A 24,164-nucleotide genomic window follows, 5' to 3' on the forward strand; every position below is an offset into this window, starting at 1 on the left:
ATCCTGTTGTTTATATGGAGCTGCTACATCCATTTCAATTTAACAGTTTTTCCTTCATCTTCTTATATTTAATTTTTTGTGTCTGTTTGATTGCTATCTCTTAGATGGCTGTTCTTTTCTAATGAAAGACAGAAAAGGAATTTATTTGGAGGGTTGGAATTGGGTGAAGTAGTTGGAGGCCAAAATATAATCAGGACATATTGTATGAGAAGATATTCTCTCTTCATTAAAAGAAAATTATTTTAAAATAATAAATAATAATCAATATCAAAGGCATTATTTTCAATGGAGGTAAACAAATGTGGTAATTATTTCATACATTATTATTATTATTACATTTACAATTTAAACCATTTCTCTGCAACCTGACATTCTTGAATCTGACTTTCAGGTTGGTAAGCTGATTCTGTAAAGATCATAAATCATTTAGATTAGCCAAAGTTTTAATTCTGTTCTTAATTAGGAAGAATGAAGTTTTGATTACAACATCTTGCTAAACTAATTAAAACTGAAATTTACACTAACAATATCCCCAATATGATTTATCATAGTGTTCTTATTAAAAATCCTCATTTTCAAAATTTGCTAGTTAAGATACTGACTTGTGGAATAAATTAAATTTGAGATGGATGGCTAAATTTGTAATAAAATTTGAGGCATTACAATGATATCAGTTCCTCCAAAATATTGCATTATATAGATGGTATGTTTCTACACTTAAAATATATAATGGGAAACCAATTCATTTCAGAGAAATTCTGTATCCCAGCTATATTCTTCAGTGAGAAATGACATATTAGAAAAATTATTTATACATCCTTTTCTCCCAAATATTTAGAATATAAGATCAAACTAAAAAATATAAAAAAATAGAGCAGATAAGAAATTAGGGGCATCAATTCATGTTTTTGTAAAACACCTGAATGTCCAGTCTACCTATTATAAATGGAAGAACTAAGTTCCCCAAATTGTTACAAATGTAATACTAAAAATACAGGCATATGTGTGTGTGTGTGTGTGCATGTGCGTCTGTGTGTGTATGTGTCAGTTATTGTTTAAAGTACAATTATCTGATCATATTAACAGCAATAATAACACAATCCAGACATTTCCCATTATATTTTGCATGCGAAATCTATAAATGACTTATATAATCCATTTGTAAGTAATACAATCCTCTTTTATGTCATTGTTTTTCTTTTAGGTTCATTATTTTTCTTACTGTACTGAATTTTCAGAACCATTGACCATTTTACTGGTATTCTCAAAAACATGATTCTCTATGCACTTCACTTTATTCTGTATAAGGAATTCAAGAACTAAAATAAAAGTATTATTTATACATTCTCTTTAAATACAACCAACACCAGAGTAAGGTAGATATTTCTGAGTTTGAGACTGTAATAAATATTATATTAGCTATACTAATAATAATTAAAGTAGCCAGAAAGTTCCAGATCAACAAAAACTAAATAGAGAATTGCTGCCTCAAAAAATACAAACAAACAAAAACTCACAGTCCACATTACTTAAAGCGGGGTAAGAAGGGTTTTAGGGCCAGTCAAAGTTTTTCTACCAAATTATGAATCTAAAATATACCTTGAAAAGAAAAGTTAGGCCCAAAGTTTTGCTTTAATTGAGGAGCTGCTTGCGATACTTATTGCTTTTTCTTAGTGTGTGATCTAGAAAGGATCATGTTGATTCTCATATGTAGAATCTAGCCAATAATATTTGTGTGTATATATAAATACACATGTGGACACAGTATATCATTTTATAAAAAGAAAGAAAAGTCAAACATTAGGGATGAGGAATGACTGTTCAATCTTTGTGGACATTCATGGAGAGGAACAATATTGGATGTGATTAATTTCAATGGTTGATTTTTTATAAATCTACAGCATTTCATAATAAAGATAAATTGGGTAACATTAATATATGAAAATCTCCAGGAATTTCTAGTATGTACAATGATATAGGACACATGTATATAAACTCAAATTTATGTACAACATCAGTGGTCCACTCTGTAGAATATAAAATGTGACAAGTGAATCTAGTGAATAAGGAATTGAATAAGGAATTGCCTTATTCAAATGGACCAAACTTAGGCAACATTTTTAAACACAATTCCTGTACCCAAGGCTTAAAAATCACATACATAGCAAGCAACACTAAATTGACTTAATTGGTTTCATTTACATATGTGTGTGTAACATAATTAATCATGTAGAAGAAACCTTGAAATTCAACAGGGTCTAGGTTATGTGACTAGAGTGTGGAGGAAAGTGAAGAAATGGGAAAATTATGCAATTAAGTTTTAATTAAAATTACATTTAAAATTTTAAAAAATTAAACATTAATAGTAATTCACCACCATAAAATCAAATTATTAAGAATAATGAGTACAATCTTACTGTTTCACATTTCTTGATGTTTCCTGAGCCTTATATTAAATCTTGGTATTATAACAATATGACTGTCTTAATGATCTGAACAACTGTACTGTCAATAGACACACTAATATGGAATTTAAATGAGTGAAAATTCCAGGCAATAAAACTAAAGGCAACTAATAATTTCAGAGGGAATGAGAATTACCTTCTTCCAGGGATAAGCCACTAATTGTGTTTTTTTTTTTTTGGTTTTCATCCCTGAATTAACATGTATACAAGCCACATTAAACATAGCCATACATTCTTATTTATGTTTAAGTAGTTAAGTATTTATATGTAACAACAATAAAAATGTCATCAATCAAGACAGAGAGATGACAGCATGGCAGAGGTTGGAGGGAGAACAAAGAAGGATGTAAATCACCGAATCATATTTTAATTAATTTTTTACATAAAAACATGTCCAATAATAAAAATAATGATTAAAAAATTTTAAGAAGGAATGCCATTGTCTATGTGTTTTAGAATGATTATAGCTCTTTTATCCTATATTAAGTGAAGAGACATCAGCTAACCATCTTTAGCTGAGACTCTTGTTAGTAAAGAAAAAATAATTACAGCTGATACATTCAAGCCAATTTTTCTTTAGAATAGTAATGATGTTGTTGAACAGCACCTTCATTATTCTAGGCATTATGAATGCATTTGCAGTAAAGGATTAGATTTCTGTAAGACATAATTGGCAGCGTAAAATTAAGATAATTGTTTTAAAAGTTTTAAAAAATCCCCAAGTAGCCACATATCTTGCACAGTAGAACTCAACACTTTGTAAGTATCATTTGCTCTTTCCCAAAGAAACAGGAATCATAATATTGCTACTGAAAATGTTCATTAACTAAATGAGAGTGCAATTAGCTTTGAAAAACCTAAGTATTCCAATTTACTGTCAAGAGAAATTATACAGCTCAAGCATGTTTGTTAGTTACAGTGTGTTAAAACTTCTGATTTTAGGAATATTTCCTGCAACATTCAAGAACAACTTATTTTAAAACAAAAAACTTAAAGTGAAAATTCCAGCAGAATAACAAAAGTATGTTAGCATGTATGAAAACACCCACTTAGTTCTGTTCAATATCTTTTTATCTAACACACACACACAGAGTCAGAGAAAGACAGACAGAGAGACAGGCAGAAACAGGCACACAGAGACAGAGATAGACATACAAAAGTAAACATATCTAAATACTATTGAAATATTGTGCACGTGTGATTACCTATACTAGCAATTCAAATAATTTTAAGTATAAATAAGAATTAAAAAATGCTAAAAACCCGAAAGTGAATACTAATGCAAACTACAAATAAATCTATACAAGTCTCATATATTAAACAATCAAATCCACTGCAAGATTAAGAATTATATATTTTAATTATCCAAGTTCATAGTTATTTAATACTCAAGTTCATAAATACGCAAATGAATTTTTTTATTTCCACTAAAAGAGCTTAGTTTAGAAATACTGGTTCCGTTATACATATCTGCCAACCATTGCTATCCTATTTGTCCTATGGACAAAAGAAATGTAGCCTAACTTGCACCAAATGACAGATGGAATGCAAAAAGAGGAAGAAATGCATGATGGGATTTTATTCAGGGGCTAACAAAGTGAAACTACAAAAAACTTCAGGAAAATAGATATACCTGGGAAATATCTCACTGAGTAGGGTAACACAGGCTGGGAAAGACCAATGTTCTCTCTCATATACTAACTATACCTATGAATTCTAATATTAGTAAATTTAACTTGTTGCACATTTCTGGGACAGACAGAAATAAAGAAAAGAACTACTATGGACAGTGATATGAGCAGGCCTCCAGAGAGAAAGGAGGAATTGTTAAAATGTATGTAATGTTTTTATGGTGGTAGGGAAGACTGTGGCAGGAAAAATATAAACAGTGAGGGAGTTGAAATATTAGCAAGAGAAGAGCATTATTGAAAAATTCAAACAATGCGGTATCATTTCTTCCTTCAATAGTTTCTCACTAGTCAGCCCTTTGATTACTCAACATGTAGTAAGCGCTGTACTCATATTTATAGAAATTGGCTTACTTATACTTTCTGAATAATAAAATAAATTTTTGGCATGATAACATACCTCTTTTTCAAATATATCTAAGAAACAAGTACATAGCAGTGAGAACACAATGAAACTTTTTGAATTTCATATATATGTATGTGTGTGTATTTGTGTGTGATAATATACAATTAATGTATATGTTTATGAATTATATATTACAAAAATAATTTCTATATATATTGTTTTTCTTTCTCACAGCTATATATGTGCTGAATAAGTATAAAATACACCAGCAAAAGGCTGTGGAAAGAACCTCTTAACTGTTTTTATTAGGGAGGTATGGTAGCAGCACTTGAGCAAGCTATGGGCTAAAAACAACCAATTATTCACTGTCATTAACTCCACAGCTTTGTCAAGGAGGATCCTCAAATGGGTTGTCTTGTTAAACACTAATTGTCACTGCTCTACAGTCACATAGTACTCCATAGACAGGCATTCTATACAATCAAAGAGTATTGAGATATGTTTCCTATTTCTACACTTCAAGTTTATTTCATGACCTAAATGTTATGTCCAGAAGAGCTAAGACAATCCTGTGCAATAAGGCAACTTCTGGAAATATCACCATCCCAGACTACAAACTCTACCACAGAGCTACAGTAATAAAAACACCTTGGTACTGGCATAAAAACAGACAAGTGGATCAATAGAATCAAATTGAAGATGCTGATATAAATTCACACAAGTATGAACACCTGATTTTTGACAAAGAATCTGAAATGCATATGGAAAAAGGAAAATCTCTTTAACAAATGGTGATGGCATAGCTGTATGTTAACATGTAGAAGACTGCAAATATATCCATATGTATCACAATGAAGAAAACTCAAATCCAAGTGGATCAAGGACCCCAACATAAATCCAGCTACACTGAACCTGATAGATAGAAAAGAAAGTGGGAAGCAGCCTGGAATGTGTTGGCACAGGCGATCACTTCCTAAATATAACACCAGTAACTCAGACCGATGAGAAGATTCCCTCTAGTGTATCTTCAACATCTGAGATTCTCTCTTACATCTGTTGCATTCTGTTTGTTATGCTTGCATCTGTAGTTTCTATTCATTTACCCCGATTTTCCATTTCCAGAATTTCCTCCATTTGTGTTTTCTCTATTGCCTCCGTTTCAATTTTTAAGTATAGAAATTGTTTTTGCTTGGTTTTCTTGACTTTCTTTAAGGAATTTATTGATTTCTTACAATTTTTTATTTGTCAAGAATAACTAAAGAAATTCCATAAAAGACAATATTGTTCTCATATTTTTTATTTCTAAAATAATTTTGTTTTGTTTCATAATTTTCTCCATCATTGTAAATTGACAATTTACAATGGTGATGCAGGGCAAATTTTAGAAAAAAGGAGGCACGGGTTATATGAGGGAAAAAAGAAAAGAAATGGAGTAGGATGAGTATAAGAATTTTGTCTGTTTTCAAGACAGTATTTCTCTGTGTAAAAGCCCAGCCTGTCATGCCACGTACTTGATAGACCATGCAGGCCTAGAACTCAGAGAGACAGATATCTGCCTGCTGGGATTAAAGTTGTGTGCCACCTCCCACTTGCTGATTATAAGTACTCATCCATTTTGGCATAAGAAAACATTTATGTTTACTAGCATACTAACTTGTCAAATGCCTCCAATTCTGTCTCAGGTATAAATCATAATCTACACAAAAATCAATACTAATCATACTGTCTTAATTATAAAAGAGTAGTTAATAACTGAATTTTCTAGAAAGAAGCGTGAAGCAATGGATTATTTAATGTAGTCCTTGAATTAGGAAGAAAATAAAAGGAAATGTTTGTAAGATAAAAATACACTTAAATTTTCTAAAATATTCATTGTAGAGTACATGTAAAAATAAAAAAATCATTAAATCATACATAAAATTATACTAGTATATACTAATTATATTAATTATGGCATTTATTTTCATTACATTATTTAATTAATTAAATCATTTATATCCATTGTATTCATTCATTTTTCTTTACATTCATTCATTATATTATATTCATATATATCCATTATATTTATCATATATTCATTACATGTTATATATAATATAATGTATAGTATGTAATTCACCATACATATTCATTATATGTTATAATGCATATCATTTTATGTTATATAATATAACATTTATATAGCATATAAAATATTATATAATATAAAAATACACTCAGGGTTTACATAACAATTAAAATTCATTATATAGTATATTGAATACTCATACTAAAATTAATATAATGCAGTGGCTATTAATCTGTTCATCATGACCTCTTTATGGTGGTCACAGATCAGACAGTAATTGCAGTTCCTAACAGTAACATAATTATAGTTATGAAGTAACAAAAAGATAGTCTTACAGTTAGGGTCACCACAATATGATGAAGTCAAAGAATTAGGAATGTTGAGAACTACTTCTTCAAAGTATATTTGAGGATATGCATATTTTTAGAAAACTAATTCACTATTGTCTTTTGTTTCATGTTGTATCTTTCCTACAACAAATGTATCATTCAAATGGAAACCTGTTGTTTTGTGGACTTCTTGTTTCATTTAACATTAATGTTACTTTTCCATAGACTTTACCTAGCAGCTTAAGCAAACCCTACTTATTTGGCTGTAAAAGATTTATATACTCATAAGGCCTTTGTAAGAATGAATGTCAAATTCTTCTTTTATTTCTAGATGTACAAACTCACATAGTGAATAAATTTAAAATCAGTAAAAGTTTTAAATTGATTGAAATTAAAAGTGCAGTGTATTTTTTAAAAAATACTTAGATTTCAAAATGTAACCTAAGTGCTATATGGAAGAGTTCTGTATGATACTGTTACTCTGTGTGTCTCCTTTCTTTTTCTGTCTGACTTCTATTCCAATGTTTGTTTTTAATCCATGCAATGTTTTTTAATCATATTCAATGTGTTCCCCAATTTCTCCTAGATTAAAACCTCTTATGTAACTATCCATATCTGTAAACTTCTATCCAAAGGTTGCCAATATATGAGGGGCTACCCTCCTAAAGAAAACCTACTTTTCCTCTTCTCCACCCCCATCATGGGAGGTTTTATCCACCTTCTCAATTAACTTAAACCAGTAAAACCCATTATCAGTATCAATACAAAAGCCAATAACCCATAGTTAGACAGACAATAGACTTTACTGAAATCCTGCTACTATTATTCTTCTGAAGAGACACAGGATTAGGTGAGCTTTTATCAAGTTAATTATAACCATAAATTAATTGTATTTTTCAAGAAATCATAATTTAATTCTTCTTTATACCTAAATAAAATTTCATTTCCTACATCATGCTTAATATCCATGAAATTTGCTTTATTAGTTACTCTTTCATTTTGATATTAATTATCACAATCTCCTGGAATTTTCTTACATGTACAGACAAAGGGCACATCGATTTTAAGTATTCCTTAAAAAAATAGTATGATACATATTTTTTTACTGGTTTCTGCTTCCAGTTTGACTGTTTTGACATTCTTTTAATAATTCCTTGACTGTGTTTAATTAGTTTTCTGGTTTTTCATACATTCCTACATGAAACAAGTGAATAATTATGGAAATGCATTTATTTTGAAATATTCATTTCATGTTAAAATTTCCTTAATGGCAAGAGGTAATACTCTATTTTTAAGATTACTATTTAGTCAATGCAATGATGAGAATTACTAGCATGTCTTGAAAACATTAATGCATTACAATTGGGCCTTATGTTTTTCTGTGATAAGCCAATATTTATTTTAATAAGGTAAATTATATCTAACTTTGCAATTCTAATTTCCTCCATTTAATTTATTACAGAAACAGAGACATTTTAAATTTAATTTTCAAATTAATTATATATATATTATGATTGATTTTTATTTTCTATGACTTATTTAGAAACATGTTTCGAGCTTTTCAGTTATCTTTCTGCTACTAGTTTCACATTTTATTTCATTGTTGTGCGATATAAGACACTTTTTTATATTGTTTCATCTTCTTCCATTTTATGTTCTGGAATATGGTCTTGCTTGCTTAGTATGGCATGCGAGGATATCGTGAATTCTATAGATTTTAGAGAACATCTCTGTTTGTCTCAATAATTTACAATTAACTGACAGTGATTTTTGAATTCACTTACATATTTCTTGATTTTTTGACTGATTATGGACATTTCTAAAAGTATTTATTGAACATCCTAGCTTTGATAAATGATTTGTCCTTAATTCTCTGATTTTTCAATAGGAAAGATTTTTATTTTGAAGACAGTCGATGCCATCATAAGCATTGGCAAGTTTTTGAAACTAAGAATCTAAGAAATAGTGGAGTCTATCTTAATACTCTTCCCCAATAATGAGATTGATGACTACCTTAAATGCCATCCTAGTGCCTTCGTTCAGTAGCTGATGGAAGCAGAGAAGAGATTCACAGCTAAGCATTGGACCTAACTCCTAGAATCTAGTTGTAGAGAGAGAGGAGTCATGAGAAAAGGAGTCAAGACCACATCAGGAAAACTCACAAAAATAGCTGACCTGAGCAAGTGGGAGCTCACAGACTGCAGATTGACCGTTGGAGAACCTGCATAATACTGAACCAGGCCCCCTGAGGGTTGGTGTCAGTTGAGGCCTTTGGGCAGCCTGTGAGGCCTCTCATAGAGGGACCAGTATTTATCCCTAGTGCATAAACTGGGTTATTGGAGCCCATTCCCTACATAGGGACACTCTTTCAGCCTAGATACAGGGGGAAGGGCTTTGGTCCTGCCCCAAATGATATGACATACTTTGATGACTCCCTAAGGGAAGCCTCACCCTCTCTGAGGATTGGTTGGAAGGTGGGATTGGGTATGATGTGGGAAGTGAGAAGATGGGAGGGAAAGGGAAAGGGAATTAGGATGTGAAATAGGATTGGTTATTTTTTGAAATAATAAATATTAAAAAAAGAAAGTTTAAGTTGAAGAGAGCTGAGTTAAAAAAACTGAGATCTACAAGAATGACACCAACTGGCATTAAGGCTACCTTAAATGCCCTCCCGTGATAATGAGAATGATGACTACCTTATATGCCATCCTAGAACTCTCATCCAGTGGCTGATGGAGGCAGAGGCAGAAGCAGACACCCACAGCTGTGAACCGAATTGGACTCCTGGCACCCAGTTGCAAAGAGGAGTGATGACCATAGGATTCAAGATCAGGCTGGTGAAACCCACAGAAGCAACCGTCCTAAACAAGAGGAAACACATGGGCCCCAGACTCATGACTGAGGGGCCAGCATGGGACTGATCCAGACATCCGTACCTGGGTGAGAGAGAGGAGGCCTTGTCAATCCGTGGGACCTTGGAGAGTCCAACAGTATTTAATCCTGGCATACAGATGGACTCTGGGAACTCATACCATGTGGAGGGATGCTCACTCAGCCTGGACACATGAGAAAGAACCTAAGCCCTTCCCGGGGTAACATGACAGACTAGAAAATCCCTCATGGAAGCCCTTGCCTCCCCCCCTGGAAAGCAGAGGGGGGAATGGGTGGGGAAGATTGGGAGGTCAGAGAGGAGGGGAGCAAGAGGTAACTGAGAGTGGCATTTGTAAAAGTTAAATTAAAAAATATAAAAAACCTTCGATCCAATGGAAGGGAAGTCTCCACCCCCTGGGGTGAATCGAGTGCTAAAGGAGAAACTACAGAAAATTATGCCTTTCTAGCTAAGACTTTGCATGGGCTGACTGCCCTCACAGCAAAGTTCCAACGTAGGTGTAGATGCAGAACACATCAGCGGGCACCTTCTAGGATTCTTATAATTAAAGGGAAGTCAGGGCTTTTTCTCAAGCTTTGAGGGGTGGGTTGGCACTTATATGCATCTACTGCAGCTGATGGCCTCAAGTTGAAGCCAATTTGCCACTTTGAAAGCTCAGGGATTGATGTTAGTTTTTTTTTTTGCTTCTTTTCTACAAATAGAAAACAAAATCTGGATGATTCGACATATTTTGAAGCAGTTGGCTGAATATTTTAAGCCTACCATTAAGAAGTACTCCTCTAAGAAATGTTCCCTTCAAAACATTCATTTTCATCAGTTACCGACATGGTCACCAAGCAGATGTGATGATACGATGCAGATGTATAATATTAATGACATTTCTTTGACTGACAATGTGATATCCATTCTACAACTCAAAAGTAAGCAAATTAATTTTAATTTTACTTGCGGTACATTAAGTGGGCTTTTGGAGGCGGCGCCTTCTATGCATAGTGATCGCACTAAAAGATATTTATATAATTAATTTAGAAATTAGCAGAACCTTTTGCCATATTAGATGTCACTGAAAAATTTTATAATTTTTGTCAAGTATTACAAACAGCGATATGAGCAATATTTTGAAAAAAATGGATTTCAAATCACCCTTAGGCATTTGAAGAACTCTATACCCTAATAGTTACACATACTATATAAACAATGAACAACTTAGAATCAGACATGAAGCTTTGAGTGCTGATGAGTTTTCTGCCATCAAAACTACATTCTTGACAAAGAATCTACTCTTGGGAAAGATGCTTATGAAGGTACTTTGCATAACAAAAACAGCATTATTAATATTACATAAACTTAATTTATATTTCAGTAACAAGTTTTGAGAAGGTTGAGTTTAGTTTTGAAGGAAGGCATGCCCTTATTAAACTGTTGTCATCTACCATAGCAAGCAACAGGGAAAAAATTCCCTGGATAAAATGAAGTAGTGTCTTTCTTTGACCATTATGTTAAGAAGTTATCAAAGTCGCAATAACCTTCAACATCTATGATTCTAGTCAGTCAGTCATTAATTCAGTGATAAAACTCCCCAACAGCTTCCTGAAAAATGATCAGTAGACTTTGGTTTAATAAATAAATTATGTTTGTAAATTCAGTTGGTGTTATTGAAAACTTTGGTCATGAATTCACTTCACTTAGAAGACACTTAACGTTGTGTCGAAACTGATTTTTTTGTCAAGCCATAGTGTGAGTACAATGTGAGGAGTGAATGCAGAAGACACACTTAGACTGTGAAGATAAAATTCCAATACAAAGTAGTCCAAATCAGGACAAAAGTAAGAGGGATCAGAAAGCTGATGTTCTGGCTATCCCTTTGTTCTGTAACTATTTCTGTCAAATTAAAATATTCTCTCCTAAAGATACCAGAGGTATTCAGAAGACTCAGGAAGTTCACAAATATTCAAGACTTAAAACTGTTCACATATTTAAAAGAGTTAGAAGGTTTTACTCAAGGTTATATAAGAAGTTATAATTGATCCTCTGCCTGAAATGTGTCCAAGAAGATGCAAAAATGTGGTTTTGTTAATTGTCAGTCATGAGAGATGGAAAGGATGTATGTGTATGTGTGTGTGTGTGTGTGTGTGTGTGTGTGTGTGTGTGTGTGTGTGTGTGTGTTTCTGTGTGTGGGCGTGTGTTATGTGTATGTGTTTTACCTGCAAATATGTTTTAAATTATTTTTTTAGCATTTCATTTGGTTTTTTGTTTTGTTTTTGTTTTTCAAGACAGGGTTTCTCTGTATTGCCATATTTATTGTGAATACATGCTTATTCACATGCATTCAGGAAAAGTCATACATTATACTATACCTATTTTACAAACAAATAGTGACTCATTTACTATATATATATATATATATATATATATATATATATACATATATTTGGTTTTACAAAACAGGGTTTCTCTGTATTGTTTTGGAGGCTGTCGGTCCAGCCCGGCCTCGAACTCACAGAGATACGGCTGCCTCTGCCTTCTGAGTGCTGGGATTAAAGGTGTGTGCACCACCCCCCGGCTACAATGTATATTTTATATGTGAAATTTTGTTAATTTTCTTAAAGCACTTTAGCTGACAGCATATCTTAGTCATCTATTTAAAATAAATAAAATGATTTGTTTCCATAAAACAGCATATTCAATAATTGCCCTTTAGTTTTGTTTATACTGGCTATACATCAAGGAAAGATTAACAATAATGAAGCTCAGGTATAAAAGGAAATGTTAATTTGACATCACAATTCCCATTAACTTTTTAGTTACCTAATCACCAACTTCTAACCTTTTTACACAGTGGTATCTCCTTTCACAAAATTTAGTGATTTGTTGTTTACTAATGATTTAAAATGAAAATGACTATAACAGATATCCTGTACTCATTTATGCTATTATCCAGAAAAAAGAAGAAAAGTATATTGAGGATATAATTTACTTGTTTTAAATATTTAAATTCTATAATACCTTGAATATATGCATTTAATTAAATAAATTCAAACCAAAAAGAAATGCGAATTGCTATAAATCTCTAAAGACATCAGCTTAGTGGTTTTTCAAAAGTGGTTAAAATTTTTTATTTGACTTTAATTAATACACAATGAAAATAAACTTTTAAAAGTATGAATTTTATTCTCTGCTCTTTAATTAATTATTTTCTGATGCATGTGGATAGTTAAACTTTATTCCAACAAAGATATGCATATATCATTTTATAAACATTTATTAATAATTTGGTAAATGGTTCTTTCTGATTTGAACCCTAGTAAAAGCTAAAAATAAATAAATATAGAATGAAGAACATTATAAAATTCAGAAGAAACTTCCATAGAACTATTAGATTGGATCACATCAATAAGACAAGAACTTAGTCAAACATGAAACCACAAATAAAGTCAGTAGATGTTGATAGGCATTCAGAATAATGAGGGCAGTTTCTGCATTAAAATTCAGTGACTGCTCCTGTTTAATTTGTTGATAGATTTTCACATATATTTATAAATCATGCTGTTTTTATCATTTAGAACATTTTCTTTGAATGGGCCGTAATTATAGGTAAATGGGTACAATATTTGAATTATCTTGAAGATGATCATAAAATAAAAGCAATGGAAGGAACATAATCTTCTCATTTGCTTTGTAGTGTTCATTGGACCCAGCTTCAAATAGTGTCCATAATTTCCTGGCTGTGACTGAGCCACTTGTAGATCATTCCCAAGGAACTTGAGCAAGTCGTTAATTCTCAGTTATGTCTAAAAGTGCTAATAACACATCAAGCAGAGTCCTGTTACACTATGACCACTAACGGTTACATTTTCTGTCAGCAGGCTCAGATTTTGACACGAAATAGATAAATCAGAGAATATTTGTCAATACCCAAGTATGAATTTCTACTAAGTGAGACACATAGTCTGAATAATGAACTGCCCAAAATTAATTGATTAAAAAGAAAGTGAAAAAGATGTATTATTCAGCTGAAGGTGAGTCAAGGGAAATTTTTTGCGTGGATGATGACTTATGAAGGTTTTTGATGTACTAGACACATCTACATGAGATAAACCCCATTTAAATTATTATTTTCCTCTTATGGCTCTTTGCAAACATTGGCTATTTCCTATTGAGTTAGAAGGTATTCCTCCTAAGAAAGATCATAAAAAATTGATTGTGAAATGAAGAAATACTTCTCTATTTGTTCTTTGAAAAAGAGCAAGCCTTCCTGTGACTTCAATAACTATCACTGACAACCCCCAACATACTTCCTTTATTATATGCACAGGTGCTTTTATTTTACTTTCCATAACTTGGAATACTTTAATGTATCATGCAGAGTAAAACAATATTGATTCATTCATAACACATGATTTTAATTTTGAATTGTGTTATATATTAACATTCACAGCCTAGAAAGATTTAGTGTACTGGTCATATTCACTAACAATATTAAAATAACAAAAAAATTAATTTCATGACTTATGACTTATAAGGTTATTGTTTCCAAAAATCCAAATATGTTATCTATTATAATGTCAATTATATAAAATATGTGGCCACAAAAGTTACATTCTTATTACCATAGACTATGTGTATCATTCTACACAGATTAATTAGTATTTCAGTAGGCTGTATGTCAAATAGAAATGAAGAGATGCCAGAATTAGTCTTTCTTATTAACTTCTGAGTATGAAATTTTCCAAAATAGTTGGATTAATCTTGTACATCTCTTCTTATAAGCAAGAGAAAATTCTACATAAAATAAATGAGGTGGCATAGGATTTTATACTAATATTTTAGTTTCTCACATATACTTATTTCATATAATAAAAAGGTTCAGGTTGATGGTTTACTATATTATTGACACCAACAAGTATGATCTAAATGCAGTTTGTTCATAAGTGTTTTTTGGATATTTGTTTATTCTACATAATATCACTACACTAGTTCCCAAATACCAAAATAATAATTTCTCTCATTTCAGCACTCAAATCTTCTGTGGCTGGGGTTATATTTTCATGGAAATTTATATTCAGTATGAATGTACAATGTGAAACTAAGCTTGCCTTACCTGTCTGTCAATGAGTAATCAAAGAACTATTTGACAGTTTTCAATTTGAACAAGGTATGAGGAAAATTCCATGACAAGAGTCTTTGGTTCACAAGATACATAGCACTAATTATTTGTTTAATTAATTATTTGAAAATTTAGAATGTATGAAGCAAGATATAAATATTTCTTCAATAATTCAGATCATTGATAAATGAGTATAACAATTAACAAATTAAAATAGTGTTATTTATAAAATAAATAGGGTTTTCTCTTTAAAATACCAAATAAAATTTTTCAATCATACTTCTGCAAACTTTACATGATTGCATTTAATGCAGATTCTTCTAATTTTTGCACATAAATAATTTTATAGGAAATTTACTAAGATAAATATATTTAGTGAATATAAAAATTATTAGCCAATGTGAACCTGAAAATATTAAAATTCTTTTCAATATATCAAATATAAAATAATAAGGACATCTAAAATATCAAGAAACAGAATCTCTGATGGTTAGGAGTGAATGTGAGATTTACACAATGTAGAATCATCTGGGTGACAAACCTAAGAGCTTGGTGAGACATTGCACTCAGTTTACTGAGATGAGATGACCCATACTGGGATAGGGAGATCCTTTCATGAGGTAAGCCCAACAATTAATAAAAAGAATTTTCCCACAGTTAAGTGGCCATGTCTACTAATGTCCACTGTCAACTCGTTTTAGGTAGTCAATTGGTGACTGGCAGCATGCAAACTAGAGTGAGTCTTCTCACATCCGTAGGAGACAAATTCTCAGCAAATTCTAATCCTCTAGTTCTTAAACTCTTTATTCATCCCATTCTTTTATATCCCACAAATGTTAGGTTTGGAATTTGTATGGCTGATATGTCTGATTTCATTTGGACAAAAAATATGCATTCTGATTGACTGCAGCTTTAAGAGAAGACTGAGATGATATAATAATAATATCTCAAAACTAAATACTGTCACAACCACAAATACTATGCTAACACTTTTGCTACTAATAGTAAAGATGTAGATGACTACTGAGGAAGACCAGTGCTCATAACATTGTGCATGTTACCACCATGTTTTCTCTACCATGGCAAGCTGAGTTTCTGAAAACTGTAAGCCAAATGAAATCTTCCCTCCTTTAACTTTCTTTGAAAAGTATTTTACCAAAAAAAATGAAATAAATACAAACTCTGACATTTTGAAGTAATACAAGATTGAAAGGAATAATTTAGTAACATTCAAACCATAACAATTCAATGATTTTGTAGTCAATTAAGGTTACACATTTTATTCCATTCAGATAATATTTCTTATGTCCTGAATTTTCATGTATTAAATGCATTTATGTAGAACACTACATAAACTGTTTGAAATTACATAAAAATATGAATGTACACATAAAACTAATATCTAAGACCAACTAGTGGAAAGAAGAGTTACTCCAAAACCGCATTTAATAAATATCATAATCTGAACACCCACAAATCACACACACACACACACACACACACACACACACAAGACAAAAAAGCAAAGAAGCAAAAGACTGACAGAAACTTGGATGTTTGATGAAGAAAATTATAAAGTTTGGATAACTCATGAGAATGTTTTTCTTAAGAGCCTTTCAAAAATTCTCCATATTAACATATAAAAGTGAAAAAGACTCATTCCTTGGCTGAAATTAAAATTCATCTCTAAATGAAAAATAAAACTTGTATTTGTGTGTTAAACCTTGCTAAAGGTAATATTGGCTACATTTATTTGAAGTAGGATTAGCCTTCTGATATAGTTTAGTTTTAAATTTCAATATGCTAAGTGAAAAAGTGAAATGACTAAACCTAACACAGTTAAAGACACAAAGTGAAGCAGAAGCAACCATCTGCAACTAAACACTGAGCTGAACTCTGGAATCCAGTTTCAGAGAGGGAGGAGTGATGAGCAAAGGGGTCAAGACCACGTTGGAGAAACCCACAGAAACAGCTGATCTGAACAAGGGGTTGCTCATGGACCCCAGGCTGATAGTTGAGAAACCAGCATAGGAATGTTCCAGACTCCCTGAATGAGGATGTTGGTTTGGAGGTAGTGCATCAGTATTTATCTCTAGTACAAGAATGTATTTTGGGAGCCCATTCCACATAGAGGGATACTCTCTCAGCCTAGACACTTGGCAAAGGGCCTAGGCCCTGTTCCAAATGATATGACAGATTTTGAAGATGCCCCATGGAAGACCTCACCCTCCCTGAGGAGCAGAAAGGGGATGGGATAGGGGGTCAGTGGGAGGCAGGAGAAGAGGAGAGGGAACTGGGATTGACAGGTAAAAGAATCTTGTTTCTAATTTAAATTTTAAAAAGGGGGGAAAAGACATAGAGTGAAGAATGATTAGCTACAAATATTTGAACAAATACTGGTGGGAAAAAGATAGGAGAAATAGACAGAAAGTAAACACTAACACATAAGAAATTATAGAAGGAATTAGCTGTATATAGAAAGTTGATGGAATTCTTAAGATTTGAAGAATTTATAGCGTTAAAAATAATATATATTTCGTTGACCCTCACATATAACTAACAATACAACAAGACTGACTTTGTCATGACCTGAAATACCGATGGTAACAGTCTTCCACTGTTGAAGAGATTATGATATGGTCAGAAATGCAATGAATTTGTAAATATGAACTAATATTTTAAGAATGTTAAGGAAATTTTCCTGTTTAATTTTTACATTTAGTTGTTTGTCTTGTGCGTATATGTATGTATTTCAGTTGGTTACACATAAATCATGTCAGCCAAGGTCAATCTCCCACCCTGTAAATTGTTCTTTGTATTATGATATGAAGCAAAAAAAGGACTTTGCTTTGTGAAAGTTTTTTTGTGTTTTGATTTCAGGATTATATATTAACAAAACAAGAAAAAATTTAAATAATGACAATGATCTAAAATGTGATAATCATTTCAATGTGCATTTTAATATCAATAAAAAATTAGCTATGTGTTAGTTTTCTTTATTTATGACTTTAATTTTAAATAGGTTGCTTCACATGTCAATCCCATTTCTCTCTCCCTTCCCTCCTTCTGCACCCCCACAACCATCCCCACTCATGCCCCCACCCTATCCCCACTTAATTCCACACAGGGGATATCCGGAATCTGTCACTTCCCTCAGGGCAGGTTCCAGGCCCTCCCCTAAGAGTGCAGGCTGAGAGATCATCCCTCATTGTTTTATGGACACATGAAGTCTATTTGTATGCCAGGAATAAATACTGATCTACTGACCAGGGCCCTATAGGTTGCCTAGGCCCCTTCACTGACTCTCACATTCAGGGGGTCTGGATCAGTCCTATGCTGGCCTCCCAGCTGTTGGTTTGGGGTCCAAGATCTCTCCTCTGTTCAGATCAGCTGTCTCTGCTGGTTTTGCTAGCCTATTCTTTGCCCATTTGCTCATCGTTCCTCTCTCTCTGTCACTGGATTCCATGGGTTCAGTTCAGTGTTTAGCTGTGGGTGTTTTCCTCTGCTTCCATCAGTCACTGGATGAAGGTTCTCATTCCTTTCCCTGGGGTACCATGCATATCTCTTTTAGGTTCTTTTCTGTTTCCCAAACTCTTTCTCATTGGAATTGCAGACTGGCACTCTCCTGACCCATGTCTAAAATCCATATATGAGTGAGTACATACCATGTTTCTCTTTTTATGACTGGGTTACCTCAGTCAGGATGCTTTCTTCTAGTGCCATCCATTTGCCTGGGAATTTCAAGGTTCCATTGTTTTTTCTTTTTTTCCCTGAGTAGTACTCCATTATGTAAATGCACCACGTTTTCTCTCTCCACTCTTCAGTTGAGGGGCATCTAGGTTACTTTCAGGTTCTGGCTATTACAAATAATGCTGCTATGAACATAGTGGAACAGATGTCCTTGTTGTATGAATTTGCATTTTTGGATATATGCCTAAGAGTGGGATTGCTGGCTCCTGTAGTAGATTGGTTCCCTTTTCCTGAGGAATTGCCATGCTGAATTCCAAAGTGGGTGTACGAGTTGTTGTGTTAGATTTCTTATTTCTGGTTGCTGATATTCTCTTTCTATTGATCATATGGCCTATTGATTTCTTATACCTTGATATATTTTGAACTTCTCCTGTCAAATTTACAAGTCTCATACTTTTATTTCCATGTCTTTTAGCATTTCTTTTTTAAAATCAATATAAATTCATTGTGTTTCTATGTTCGTTAGGTCTGACTTATTATTCTGTGCAGCCCAGTGTTCCCCAAATTGAAATATGGCATTGTCAACCTTCACTTATGTTAATAAACTTTTATTTCAAGAGTGTTTTAGATTATTTCAAAGAATGAATCCATGTATCTAGTGTTTTATTCTTTATATTTTATCTTTTCACTATAATCAGTTTGTCTAACTCAAATCAAATATGAAAATGTGATAACTAATAAATATGGAAACAGAATTGTGGAGTGAATATGATAGTGTTAGAACAGAAAACATAATCAGAGTGCACTGAATGAATTAACTAAATTGTTAAAGAGCAAGTTTAATTTAAAAATAAAGAAAACTAAATTCAAATAAATAGATTTAACCAAAGACATTCTAAGTGGGATGTGAATGGTTAGAACTTGATATCATCCATAGTAAGGGTAGACTAAACATTTTACTTTGCAGATATGTTCAAGAATTTGGCTTGATATATATGATAAATTATTCATTTCCTTTAATTCATTATCAAGCCAGGTCCCATATTTAAAAATTTTGACTTTGCAGGTAGAGATTTTTAATGTTTAAATCAAGTTAATTAGTATTATTTATTCTATTCTTCACAAACAGGCTTTCCATTTATTCAACCATGGTTCCTTTCCATGAAATATATCATAACATTGTTCATAATATGCTTTCCAGATTTGATATTGATGGCATAGTAATTATAGCACTCTCATGTTAGAGGGATCATATTCAGATGTCTGAGTTATTGTAACAGCTGTGTATTAGTCATTCTGGTATGTTATTAATTCTTCAGAATAGTTCCTGCATGTATTTTAAAAGACACTAAGGTTGTAAACTTTTCATTTCATTTATATTAAGTTTAAATATTTTGAAATGCACTCTCAGCAAGAGTAATTCTATGCTGGTTTAGAAAATTGCTTTAACATGCAAATAGAACAATTCTAAGTCAAATGAATATAGCAAATGATGAATGGGTAATAAAATACCATTTATATGGTGAGCAGCAATAATATGGAATGACTTTGATTTTAAATCGAATTACATTATTTGTATATAAATACGTAAAGAAGCAAGAAATTCACATTTTATTGAAATTTTTCCAATTCAAATGTCTTTGAAATAATTATAAATATTGAATGAAAAATAAACCTTTCCAAACACTGTAAATATTATTACTTAATTATCACACAATTAAATATGATCTAGCTCTTGTTTAACAAAGTGTTTGGGTATTCTTACCTGGCAAACCTAAAATAGTGCAAAAAATTGATCAATCAATTTTAAGTAATTTATTTGAAATATGTATAGATAAATAGCTTTCTGACAATGTATTCGTCAATACTTCACAAAATATAAGGAAGCAGCTAACATAAAAGTAAAAAAACAGAGATTTTGTAATAATACAGAATTTAGATATTTATGCTTGTTAATGTTAGTTTTCATCTTCACAGAAATTGAAAGGAAGACCTCCAGGCTTAAGGGTCAGGAAATATTTAACTTCTTTCTGCTCATGCCAATGAGAGATTACTTTAGGGGTTAGAGATTTGTTTCTGCTGGTTGAGAGGGGAGACTTTAATTGCATTCATGATTGGTAGGATGCTGAATTGTATGAATAGAGAAAGGGAACAAGGCAAAAGCATGGATTTATTTGGCATCTGCTGATTGATTTTAGATATGATATAACCAGCTGCAAGTACCTTCTGCTTGTTCATCCCTGCTATTATGAACTATATATGAACTATGAACTTCATTAACCGCTTTTGCTAGGAAATTTCATCTAGCAACAGGAAAAGTATCTGAGTTAATGCCCTCATGAGAATAAAATGAAAACAATAAATGATGTCAGCTTTATACAAAAAAGTAATTTTAATTTAATCATTATTATATAGAAATTAAACTATACAAGTTGGAGATTTTGAAGGAATATTGGTAAATTATGGAGATATTTAAGAGGAACTTGAATTTTGTTGTATGTAAAAATGTGATTTAGGTCATAGCTCGATTATTAGATGCTGTCTATTCAATGTAGTGGTAAAAATTAGATTTCAACCCATAACAAAGTGAGAATTATCCAAAGTAATCATTGCATTTTAAAATGTCGCCATAAGAAGCTATGCTTGATTACAAAAACAAAAACTACTGAAAAGGGGAAACATAGGTATCACCTTACTTTCCCCTTCCCATTTTCTGTGTATGTTCGTGTACCTGTGTATGTGAGTTTGTTTATGTATGTTGGGGGTTTATATTTGCTTATAAATTCATATAATTATAGATGTATTTATCTGCTGTCTTCTACAGCCATTCCTTGCCCTATTTTTTGAGACACCAGAGTTTGAATCCCTAGAACCATGCAAACACTGATAAAGAGAGCTGGATGCCTGTAACTCCAGCACTCTAGATGAAGAGAGTGGGTACCTCTGGGGCAAGCTTAAGTAGGACACCAGGAATTGTGCAGTTCACAAAAGACTCTGTCTCTGTTCTTAAAGATAATCATTCATCTGTATGTATGTACGTATGTATGTATGTATATATGTAAATATTCAGATAGTAATTCGTTTTATACCATATGCCTCTCAGCTAGGGAAGAGGTAGGCAATCTGCAGATCATTCCTTCTCCCTACTCTCCAGCAAATCTTATCCCACAGTCTCATCTCCAACTCTGTTGCGTATAAATCATGTTCAACATAAAAATTTCATGGAGAAAGCGTGAGTCCAAAGCTGTCCAATAGAAGCAAGATTTATTTTGGTGTGCACTGGGGACTAGAAGTTCAGCTGCCTTTCCCTAAATCGAAAGTTTTAGAGAACAGCTGCTCCAAGAGTCTTGAGGTCCCTTTGATAGGAGAGGTAAAATGTTCACAGGAAAGACAGAGTTGGCAGTTATATATTGTTAGTAAAATACAATGGAAAAGAAACAACACAGAGAAGGATATACAACATATGAATCAGGTTCCAAGTACAGTGTCCATTGAAATGTTTTCTTTTTAGTTTCTTTCTTTTTTTTTGTAGTTAGCATCACACCTAAGAAACAGAAACTTACTTTTTCTTTTTATCACCTCTTAGATTTACTGAAAGGAGAAACTATTCTTTTCCCTAATAAATACAGTGACAATTGACTCATTTTTTACTGAGCTCTTACATAACCAAACGCAAAGGCAAAGGCATTTATGCAGTGTCATATTTTTAATGCATGCTTCTCTCACATACTTCATCCCCTTGCTTCCCTCCCCCAGCCTCCTCTACTCCTCTGCTTTCCTTCAGGTAGAGACAGACCTCCCAGGGATATCAAGCCAACACAGGATTGAAAATGCAATAAATTAGGCAATAAGCTTAGGCATATACCTTCATATCAGGGATGGATGAGGCAACCCCGTAGGCAGAGAAAGATCCAACAGACTGGCAAAAGTTAGAGACATCCCCACTCCTGTTGTCAGGAGTCCATCAAAATCCCAAACTAAACAACCACAGCATGTATGCATAGGGCCTTAGTGCAAACTCAGGTGGGCTCCAAGGTTGCCCCTTCCATGTCTATAAGAGTCTATAATCCCTGCTTAGTTGATTCTGTAATGTGTTCCCTAGGTGTCCTTGACAATTCTAGATCCTGTAATCTTTCCTCCCACTCTTCTGATGTTTTCCTAGCTCTGTCCAGCGTTTGGTTGTGGATCTCTCCATTTCCTCCAACCAGTTACCAGGGAAAATCTCTTTGATAACTATTGGGCTAGGCACTGATCCTATAAATAACAAAATATCATTAGGAATGTTTTCTTTGACATCTTTTATCAGGCATAATTAGCTCTTCCCAAGGTCTATGAACCATCCAACTTCAGGATTCTGACTACCTAGAAAGTGCCTGGCATGGGTTCCCTCTCATGGTATGGGTCTCAAATTAGACCAGTCATAGGTCCGGCATTCCCACAAGCTCTGAGCCACCATTGATTCAGAACCTTTTGATGTTGGAACAGGTTTTAGGAAACAGTAGGAGATGAGGGAGGGGAAACTTTGACTTTCTTTTTCATGTTTAATGGAATTCCTGGTGTTTGAAAAAGTGGGTCTCTTTCTTGTGCCTTCTCTTGGGCTTTTTTCCTTCTATGATTTGTTTTGTCCTATGTGTTAGGTGATACTGGAATTTCTTTTCCTGCCAGGTCCTTCCTCCACTTCATCCCTCCAAAACACACAGAGACTTATATTAATTATTGAAGTGTTGACCGATGGTTAGGACTTCTTACTGGCTAGCTCTGTCTTAACTATTAACCAATTTCTATTAATCAATGTATTTCCTTGCAGTCTTGGCTTTCCAGAGAACACCTCTACCTGTTAGTACTTTGGCGGCTACATTCTGTCTCTCCCTGGTCTCCCTCCACTTACCTTTTGCAGAATTCCCCTTTTCTCCTAGTCCCACCTATCTTTCTGCCTCTATTGGCTATTCGGTAAACAGTGTTTTATTCATCAGCCAATAAGAGAAACATATACAGAAGGACACCCTTCATTAGTTAGTTATTGTTTTTTGGTTTTTTAGAATTTTATTATCACACTTTAGAAGCCTATTTATTTTCTGATGAGAGAAAAAGGAGGTGACCAGATGGGAGGGGAAGTTGGGAGGAACTAAGAAGAGTAGAGGGAGGGAAAAATGATATCAGGATATTTTATATGAAAAGAATCTATGTTCAATAAAAGAAAAGACATAATTACTCCAATTAATAAGAAATTTACTATTTAGAATAAATACACAGTATCAAAATAATGATCACAGCAATAGTTATCAGTAAACCCAAATAATGTGAACCCTGATTTTACAAAAATATAAAAAGTACATTTTTATTCTTCTCTTATATATCATATCCTGACTAGTTTCCCCTCCCTCCACTTCTCCCAGATCTCCCCCCACCTACACAATCCCCCAGAAACATTCCTCCTCTGTTTTCTTCCATAAATACTGAGCACCAAGGGTATCAACTGAACATGATTAAGAGCTTACAATATGGCAAAGATTGGGCTGGCAAAACCAGCAGAGACAGCTGATCTGAACAGGGGAGAGCTCTTGGACCCCAGACCGACAGT

This window comes from Mesocricetus auratus, unplaced genomic scaffold (assembly GCF_017639785.1).
Source record: "Mesocricetus auratus isolate SY011 unplaced genomic scaffold, BCM_Maur_2.0 Super-Scaffold_2245, whole genome shotgun sequence".
In the NCBI taxonomy this organism is placed as follows: domain Eukaryota; kingdom Metazoa; phylum Chordata; class Mammalia; order Rodentia; family Cricetidae; genus Mesocricetus; species Mesocricetus auratus.